The sequence below is a fragment of the Lutra lutra genome, chromosome 4 (assembly GCF_902655055.1).
Source record: "Lutra lutra chromosome 4, mLutLut1.2, whole genome shotgun sequence".
NCBI classification, from domain to species: domain Eukaryota; kingdom Metazoa; phylum Chordata; class Mammalia; order Carnivora; family Mustelidae; genus Lutra; species Lutra lutra.
This window is the reverse complement of record NC_062281.1, coordinates 178,329,028-178,339,688: the sequence shown is the minus strand read 5'-3', so window position 1 is coordinate 178,339,688 and position 10,661 is coordinate 178,329,028.

Sequence of the window (10,661 nt, the reverse complement as noted above, 5' to 3'; positions counted from 1 at the left end):
CCTGGGCTCAACCACCAAAACCCTTGCATATCACAGACTGCACTTTGTAATATTTTCCATTTGACTTTCTGGTCTACCGCATGCAGGAGAGGGCCAGCTCCTTGAGGCATTCCTTACAAACCAATTGGAGGCTGAAGGGAGCTACGAATTAATGAGTGCCTTCCAAGTGCTGGATGCCAACATTATGAGGTTTGCAGATGAGAAAACAAGCTCAGAGAAGTGAAGGTATTTGCTCGGGACCATGCAGGTAATCAGTAAAAGTGGATTCAAATCCAGAACCGTCTGCCTCCAGAATCTGTGCTCTTTCTAGAAGCTCCCACTTTGGTGACACAGTCAGACAAAGATAGGCTGAGGGGCAGGTGGTACAGGCCCACAGCCAAGCGAAGGGTTCCTGTGGAAAGTGACTGGGAGTGGGAGGCGGGAGAGCCCTCTTGCCACTGAGCTTCTCCCAGAAATTTCTCTGAGGCTTGAAGTATGTGTGTTGAGAAACCATTAGGTTAGGCCAAGTGTTTGGGGGGGCTTGGAGCCATGATCAGCAAATTTATAGTGTCACCTTGCTTACGTTTGTTCTGCTCTTGAAGGTAAGCAAGGACCAACAGCCTGGGAGGTGGGGCTAGGGGGGCGGTGGTCAGGCCTCATAAGCCCTGCTGTGGTGTGCCTACTATCTCCCATCTCAGTGAGACTGGGGAGCGTGGATTGTCATTCATCTGGGCATCAGGATTTGCCACATTCCTCCTTCCTACCGAGGACATGAAGCACAGCCTAAGATCCTGGAGCAGCAGGCACTCGGCAAGCACCTAGTTCATGTCTAGGTCTAGTTCATGTCTAGAGAGAGGTGAGAGCCCTCAATCCTGGTAGGCCAGTTTATTAGTTTAAAAAAAAAAAAAAAAAAAAACATTTGTTGGGAGAAGTCAGAGCCTTATTATAAAACAAGTATACATTTTCACATAGAAATTTGGAAAATAATTGTAGCCATCATTTATTGAGGATATATTATAGGCCAGCATAACTTATCAAGTCTATGAAGCTGGGATCTGTCACTTGTAGCTGGCTGTTCCAGCTCATGCTACTTCACTGAGCTTCAGTTTCCCTACTAATAGAACCCACCTCATAGGATTTTTTTTAAAGATTTTATTTACTTGATAGAGAGTGACAGAACATGAGTGGAGGGGTGGGGAGGGACAGAGGGTGAGGGACAAGCAGTTTCCCTGTTAAGGGGGGAGCCCAATGCAGGACCCCATCCCAGGACCCCAGGATCATGACCTGAGCCAAAGGCAGGCGCTTAACCGACTGAGCCACCCAGGCACCCCTTACCTCATAGGATTATTGTGCAAATTAAATCTCATAACACTGTCACATTATTGATTTTTAAAACGTGTTTTCCAGAAAAAAAGTTATGAAAACAAAATCAGAGTCTAAGCTCACCAAATAGTTATTTTTCTTAGATTTCACTATCCCTCATTTTAGATAGTTCTGGAATTCTTTGCAAGGGCTCTAGGCTCACATGAGACTTGGGTGTTGGGAGGACATTGGAGGCCAACTCTGTCTAGTTTCCAAGGATTCCCTCTGGACTTCTGGGGTGGGGGCCACTCGGCCTCTTCATTCCATCGCAGGGAGGGTGTTCGCTGTTTGACAACAGTGGACAGACCCTGGACTGGGAGGAGGGAAGTCCTGAACAAGTCTCTCTCTGGGCCTGTTTTCCCACCCGTGAGATGAGGAAGTAGACCCCAGACATAGCATTAGATGATTCTGGAAATCTCTATTCTTGGGAATGGACAGAGTCCTCTGCTTTTAGGTCATTTCCTGAAAGATCTTTATCAACTATGACCCCTTTGGGGTTAAAAAGTTTATTGGTTCCAAGCAGCTGAGGAGGGAAAGGTAAATAATAAAGGAGAGAGAAGTCTTCAAAGTCCATACATTTCTTTCAAAATAAAACCCTGGCCATCTCTCCCACCTTCCCTTCTTCCCACCCACATCCAGGCTACTTTATACATCTTTCATGCCCTACCATCTCTTGTTTAACTGTCATTTAGTGCCTTCTAATTATGAGTTCTACCCTCCATCCTTCTCAGTATTCCAGAAACTTTCTCCTATATTTAGGCCTCTCCTTCCAGTGAGAACATCTACCTTTGCCTTTTTCCTCTGGGAAAATCCCCCTTAATCCTTCAAGGACTAGCTCAAGTGCTCCTTCCTCCAGGGATACGCCCACTCCTCCCAAGCAGAATCACACTCTGCATTCTAACTGTCCTGCTGCCATTATAGCATTTCTTACTCAGTTTTGTGATTATTACAGTATGTGTCTCCCTCTTAGACTACAAACTCAGGTGAAGAGACCCTCACTCATTCATCTTGCCTGATACACAGTAGGAATCAATAAATTGCCTGAAATGGATGGATGGGCAGATGGAGGAAGATTTACCTTAGAGTGCTCTGTGGTACTATGGGATCACGTCCTTCTCTTAGTGGGGATGTAAGATGCAGGGTGGACCATATTGTAATATGTGTAGAAGTCCCCTTCCACTCCCTCCCAGGGCTTGAACCCCAGTGATAGGTAGTTGAGGGCTCATCCCAGTTCTCTCCTGAACCAACAGCACCCTCTGCCCAGGGGCCTCAAAACTCCTGCCCTCTCCCTCCCTACTTCCTGGCTTTCTCTCACCAGTCTTCACTCTCAGTTCTTTTCTCTCTCTTTCTTTCTTTTTATCCAGAGATGGAGGCCCCTAAGTGCCCACTCAGTTTTTCTAAAGCTTGCAACAGGAGGCTTAAAACCATAGAAGGGAAGCAAGGGGGGTTTCTTTTACTACCTGGCATGCAAATGAGGCAAAAAGACACTATGGAAGGATAAGTGGGTGAGACTAAAGCTGGGCTTCAGGGACAACCACTGTGTCCTCTAAGAGGGAGAGGGGCAGGGAATCAGTGACTACGAGGGCAGCCCCCGAGGTTACATACATGACTGTGGCTTCAGACAGACCTGTATTCAAGTTCAAATGAGGCTGACTCCACCATTTACTACCTTGAACAGGTCACTTAATATCTAAGCCTCAGTTTCTTCATCAGGAAAATGGGGATAATTGGAAAACCTATTGCAGAGCCCCACTGAGAGAATAAAGTATATAAATGTATGTATACATTTATATGTATGAAGGTATAAAGAATGTATAAAGAATAGAAAGAATGTATAAATATATAAAGAACAGAGCACCATCTAAGCAGCTTTGTGATTTTTCTCATCCTCCACCCCTTGCTGAGACTTGAGGGCCATCCCCACTCCAAATCTCTTCGCTACAGTTTAGTAACCTGCTTCCCCTCCCCTAGCCCTCCTCCCATCCATCCTAGATTGATAGTCTGAAAATTAATGAAGGGAAACCTCATTAAATGTGGTCAGGAGGCCAGAAGGGGGAGCTCTCATGCCATTCCATTCAAGGCCAATTACAGGAAGACCTGTCAATTACAGACCCCAAGAGAAGAATTGTGGACAGAAAGAATCATCAGTTACAGGCCCCAACATGAAGAGATGTACTTTGCATCTCCTATAAGAAATCAAGTACCCCAGCAACTCAGCCAATGAGAAACTGTCATCACCTTGAACTTGTGCTCTTCTTCATTGGACTTTTCCAAACTACTCCTCCCAACTTTCTCCTTCTTCTCCATAAAATAATGTTTCTCTCCTTTGTTGGACTAACCTATGGTATTTGCTGTAGTTTGTTTGTCCTAAAGTGTAATTCTCTACTTATGCCCAAATAAACCCATTTTTGCTGGTAAAATAACTGACAGTTTTATTTTCAAGGTTAACATCCCCTGGTGTCAGAAGTGGGATCCAGAGACGACTCTTACTGAGTCTTTCTGCTGGACTTCGAACTCCACTCTCATTGTGTTCTGTGCTCTCCAGGTTTTATTCAGGATCTGTTTCAAGGATTTGTCCTTTCTGAAAGTACTTGTCTGGCTTTTGGTTTGACTTCTTTGGGGAACCAGGCTATTCCTATTCAAACTATGCTATGTAGGACTTCCAAATGTTATCAGGAATCTAAAATTGCCTCTCTGCAAAATACACTTTCTAGACTGAGGCAAACAAACAACTAAAAATAAAAGGACTTATGAGGCCTCTCTTTTACCCTCCCCCATTTCCTTTGTTTCCAAACATAAAGTCCCTTTAAAGTTAAATCTTCTGAGGATTCAAATAACCCCCAGATGTCTTCTGTTCCCTGGATGAAGGCCAAATTGTGAGCCATAAAGAATTTTTTATGAAACTGACTGAGGATCCTCATGGGTTTGCTGAAGAATTAATAGCTATTCAAACTTACCAGCCTGGTTTCTCAGATTTGTAACAGTTAGTTTGTTGCTGAGGACCAAGCTAACCCTCGGCTAAAACTAGCCTGATGGGCACATCATAAACAGGATTTTAAAAACAAGCCCTAACTTACAGCAAGCACACTTGCTGAAAACCTCAACTGAGCAATTGCGATAGCTTTCCCTAAGCCTGTTAATTGGAGCAAAATTCAGGCTTGCACACAAAAATCTGATGAACCTGTCCATGACCATTATAATCAACTTCACATTGTTTTCAAAGAAAACTCTGGTCTTCCTTTAGATGTTGGATCCTCTTGGGGAGACTTTATTCATGGGCTGAGGCAGGATCTTTCTCTTTCAGTTAAAAGGACCAGGATGGAACAGGAAACTATGTCCACCCCGGACTTCGTTAATTTGGCAAACCAGGTCGCTGGCACCCTAGATGAGGCACCTAAAAGAAAGACTGCTAAAATTAATTTTCTACGCTGGCAAATCAAGGCCCCTAAACAAAACAAAAACGTCCTAGTTTCTCTGTTATGGCAAAGGGCCAGGACATTGGACAAAAGATGGTTATAAAGTGCTCCAGGCATCTTTAGCCCCCTGGGCAGCCTTTCCAGTGTCCTCCCAATTCCCAGGGTTGGGGCTCTGAGGAACTACAGAGGCTCTTCCCAATCCTTCCTCTATATCAGGTCAGAGAAACCTCTCTCCAGAATGAGAGGGAATCTCTCCTTACAGATACCAGCCCTACACTACCAGTGCTCAGCCCCACCGCAATAGCCCCACCGCAATAAAACAGCACCTGCCTTGGAGTGCTGAATCAGTCTGCTCACCTGGGCAGCAAATACACTAAAACTGGAATGATAGGGAGATTGGTATGGCCCCTGCTCAAGGAGAACTAAACAGCTCACATGGAAGGATCTCTAATAAACCACAATAGGTTCCATCTCTGCACCTTTTCTCTTTCATTTAGGCTCTTTGAGAGATACACACCTTTTTCTCTGAAGTTCTTCTGTCCCTATTCATTCATTAGGCCAAGATTTCTATTTTTTTAAAGATTTTATTTGAGAGAGAAGGGCCACAAGTTGGGGGGAGAAGCAGAGGGAGAGGAACAAGCAGACTCACGCTGCCCAACATGGGCCTTGATCCTACAACCCTAAGCCTAAGCCAAAATCAAGAATCAGACACTCGGGGTGCCTGGGTGGCTCAGTGGGTTAAGCCTCTGCCTTCAGCTCAGGTCATGATCCCAGGGTCCTGGGATCGAGCCCCGCATCAGGCTCTCTGCTCAGCAGGGAGCCTGCTTCCCCCTCTCTCTCTGCCTGCCTCTCTGCCTACCTGTGATCTCTGTCAAATAAATAAATAAAATCTTAAAAAAAAAAAAAAAAGAATCAGACACTCAACCAACTGAACCACACAGGTGCCCTATCAGGCCAAGATTTCTTTAGAGAAGTATCAGGCCAGGATTTCCTTCTCCCAAAAGGGGGAGATAATTCTAGAATTTGAGAGTAGCCATCAAAATAGCCAAGCAAGTGAATTAAGTGACCTTTTGACTTTTTAAATTTGCTCTATTTCTAATGACACTATGGCTGAATCTGGGGACATGGATCATTAGTCCCTATTGGATCTGGTACCACCCTTCTTATGGACAAAAATCTTCAGCTGATGTTGGCAGATTCCATAGGGCCTACCTCCCCTGTCCCACCTGTCCGAAATACAAATCCAGGGAAATCGGTTGGCACTGATTCCAGATACTTTAAATGGCCTAATGGACCATTGACAAATGACAAATAGACTTCATACAGCTTGCCCCATCTCATCAGCATAAATATGTTTTAGTCATGGTTTGTATGTTTTCTCACTGAATTGAAGTCTTCCTTTACAGACAGTCCATTGCCTCTTCTGTGGCTAAAATCCTGTTAGAAAAGATTATCCCTGCCAGGGGAACCCCTCTTGAACATCACAGTGATTGGGGAACCCATTTTACTGGACAGGTGCTTTGACAAGTCTGCTGTGTGGTCAGTTTTACAATATTTTCATTGTGCATACCATCTTCAATCCTCAGGGCTAGCTGAACATGGCACTATTTTTTTTTTAAGATTTTATTTATTTGACAGAGATAGACACAGCGAGAGAGGGAACACAAGCAGGGGGAGTGTGAAAGGGAGAAGCAGTCCCCCTGCCGAGCAGGAGCCTGATGTGGGGCTCAATACCAGGATCCCGGGACCATGACCCGAGCTGAAGGCAGGCACTTAAGGACTGAGCCACCCAGGTGCCCCATGAATGTGGCACTATGAAAACTCAATTAGCAAATTTGTAGAAATCCTCCAAATACCTTGGCCTGACATATTGCTACTGTTCCTTCTAAATCTCAGATCCACTATCTTGAGAACCTGTAGACTCTCACCCTTTGAGATAGTCACAGTAGGTCCAATGCCCTTGGCCCCTGCCTCCTTTGACCCGCAATTAATAAAAGATGTACTTTAATATGGTAAAGGTGCAACTGCTCCCATTAAAAATAACCATGCTGGGTGGTACTGGCACAAAAACAGACACATAGATCAGTGGAACGGAATAGAGAACCCAGAAATGGACCCTCAACTCTACGGTCAACTTTGACAAAGCAGGGAAGAATGTCCAATGGAAAAAAGACAGTCTCTTCAACAAACTGTGTTGGGAAAATCAGACTGCCACAGGCAGAAGAATGAAACTGGACTTTTCTTACACCATACACAAAAATAAATTCAAAATGGATAAAAGACCTAAATGTGAGACAGGAATCCTTCAAAATCCTAGAGGAGAACACAAGCAGCAACCTCTCTGACCTCAGTCACAGCAACTTCTTGCTAGACACGTCTCCAAAGGCAAGGGAAACAAAAGCAAAAATTAACTATTGGGACTTCAAGATAAAAAGCTTCTGAACAGCAAGGAAAACAGTTGACAAAACCAAAAGACAACCAACAGAATTGGAGAAGATATTTGCAAATGTCTTATCAAATGAAGGGTTAGTATCCAAAATCTATAAAGAACTTATCAAACTCAACACTCAAAATAAATAAATAAATAAATAAATAAATAAATAAATAAATAACCCAGTCAAGAAATGAGCAGAAGACATGAACAGACATTTCTCCAAAGAAGACATACAAATGGCCCACAGACACATGAAAAAATGCTCAACATCACTCAGCATCAGAGAAAAACAAATCAAAACCACAATGAGATACCACCTCACACCAGTCAAAATGCCTAAAACCAACAAGTCAGGAAATGACAGATGTTGGTGAGAATGCAGAGAAGGGGGAACCCTCCTACACTGTTGGTGGGAATGCAAGCTGGTGCAGCCACTCTGGAAAACAGTATGGAGGCTCCTCAAAAAGTTGAAAATAGAGCTACCCTATGACCCAGGAATTGTATGACTGGGTATTTACCCAGAAGATAAAAATAGTGATCCAAAGGGTCACTTGCACCCCAATGTTTATAGCAATAATGTTCACAACAGCTAAACTATGGAAAGCTCAGATGGCCATCGACAAAACGAATGGATAAAGGTGTGATATATACATACAATAGAATATTACTCTGCCATCAAAAATGAAATCTTACCATTTGCAACGATGTGGATAGAACTAGAAGGCATTATGCTAAGTGAAATAAGTCGATCAGGGAAAGCCAATTATCATATGATTTCACTCATGTGGAATTTAAGAAACAAAACAGAGGATCATAGGGGAAGGGAGGGAAAAATAAAATAAGACAAAATCAGAGGGAGACAAACCATAAAAGACTCTTATAGGAAACAAACTGAGGGTTGCTGGAGTGGGGGCTTGGGGGATCGGGTAACTTGGTGAAGGACATTAAGGAGAGCTTGAAATGTAATGAGTGCTTGGTGTTATATGCAACGATGAATCACTGAACTCTACCTCTGAAACAATAATATATGTTAATTAATTGAATATAAATTAATTTAAGTTAAAAAATAACCATGGTGGGGTGCCCGGGTGGCTCAGTCAGTATCCAGCTCTTGATTTTGGTTCAGTTCATGATCTCAGGATTGTGAGACTGAGCCCCACTGGGTCTGCTTAAGATTCCCTCTGTCCGTCCGTCCCCCCACCTTCTCTAAATAAACAAACAAACAAATAAATAAACAGAATAACCATGCTTTGGTAGAGCAATCTTTTCATCTTGTGCTCTTGGGAGATTAAGATCTTAAACACCACTCCTTGCAACCTGGAGATTTTGTCCATTGGAAACGAAACCTCCAGAAAGACTTTTCAACCTTGCCAGAAAGGCCCCTCTCAGGGGTCACTAGCCAAATTCCTGGGCCTAGAATCATGGATTCACATGACACAAGTCAGGAAAGCACCACCTGGTGACCTGAAAAATCAAGATTTCTCAGAATCAGAGCAGAGCACATCCAACAGACAGCGTTCCCAAGATGTCCACACCGGGCCTGTTAGAAGGTTCAGGATTCACCGAAGTCTCTCTTTTTCATATGGACTACTAACAGACTCTGAATTCTTTTTTTTAGATTATTTATTTATTTATTTGGCAGACAGAGATCACAAGTAGGCAGAGAGGCAGGCAGAGAGAGGAGGAAGCAGGCTCCCTGCCGAGCAGAGAGCCCGATGCGGGGCTCGATCCCAGGACCCTGGGATCATGACCAGAGCTGAAGGCAGAGGCTTAACCCACTGAGCCACCCAGGCGCCCCCAGACTCTGAATTCTTATTCACATTCACGTTTTCTGAATTTACAGGTTTACTGACATTTCATGTCAAAGAATTCTTTTAAGAATACCATTCCTGAGGGGCGCCTGGGTGGCTCAGTGGGTTAAAGCCTCTGCCTTCAGCTCAGGTCATGATCTCAGGGTCCTGGGATCGAGCCCCACATCGGGTTCTCTGCTCAGTGGGGAGCCTGCTTCCTCCTCTCTCTCTCTGCCTGCCTCTCTGCTTACTTGTGATCTCTCTCTGTCAAATAAAATCTTAAAAAAAGAAAAAAAAACCATTCTTGGGGCGCCTGGGTGGCTCAGTGGGTTAAGCCTCTGCCTTCAGCTCAGGTCATGATTTCAGGGTCCTGGGATCCAGCCCCATGCTTCTCCCTCTCTCTGCCTGCCTCTCTGCCTACTTGTGATCTCTGTCTGTCAAATAAATAAAATTTTTTTAAAAATAAAAAATACCTGTTTTAAAACATATTTGAAGTTTTGCTGTTTTGCAAAAACTTCACCAAAGACTTGTTTCCATGGTCATACCCGCACTGTATCTTCACCAATGTCCTCAGCGAATTCTTTCAAAGAACCCTTGCAGTATTCACTCTTCTGCATTCACTGCTGAGTTAAACAGGCACGTCCAGGAGGCATAGGTCACTGGGGGGTTGCCTCCACTGGGAGAACTTTTCTCCCCTATGCTGGCATAAGGGCCAATATTTTCAGTTGGCTGCTTTCAGAGCCTGGTTTTGGAACCACAAACTGTATCTTTGGAATCGTCATATTACTTTTGATTCTGTACTTGTTGCCTGTCAGACCTTTCTAAAACGATGTACCCAACAAGGAGATGGTCTCTGATACTACGATCTTGATTAATGGGAACTGTAAGCGGGAAGTGCCTGAGAGTTCTGCTTCCCCTCCTTCTTCCTGAAATGGGAATTTCCTACCAGTACAATTACCCTGATTTGGGAAATAACACCCAGGGAAGGCCCCTCCTGGCACCGGGGGACAAAAGGCCACCGAATTAGGAAAACCGGACTCTTGATAAGGGATAGTTTTGGAGAAAGATCTGGATGAAAAGGAGGAAATGTGGAAAGAAAAGGAAACCTCACGAAAATGGAGAGAGAGGCCACCAGGAGGAACTCTCAGGCCATATCGCCCAACCTCAATTACAGAAAGATTTGTCGGTTAAGGACCCCAACAGGAAAAGTGGTTCATTACAACTCCTATAAGAAACGGACCACCCCACCAGCTCAGCCAATGAGAAATCATCACCACCTGGACTTGCCGCCTTCTCTCCTTTAGACTTCTGGTCAAAACAATTCCTCCCAACTTCCTCCTCCAGAATTCTCCATTAAATGAGGTTTCTCTCCTTTGTTGGGCTAGCCTCTGGGTTTTGGGGTACCTTGCTGGTCCGGAATTGCAAGTCTCTGCTATTCCCAAATAAACCCGTTTTTGCTGATCGGATAATGGTTTCATTTTTAAAGTCAGCAATACAAACAACCCATCTGCTATTTTTGTATCCGAATCACAAAATTCTAGGCGTTAAAATACTCATCCATTCCAGTCTTCTCACTGGAAAGGTGAAGCATGAGACGTGGAGGGAATGGGCTCACCCAGAAGTTAGGTCTCCGGATCCCCTTTGATTTCACAGAGAACTATTAACGCTAAGTTTTCATGG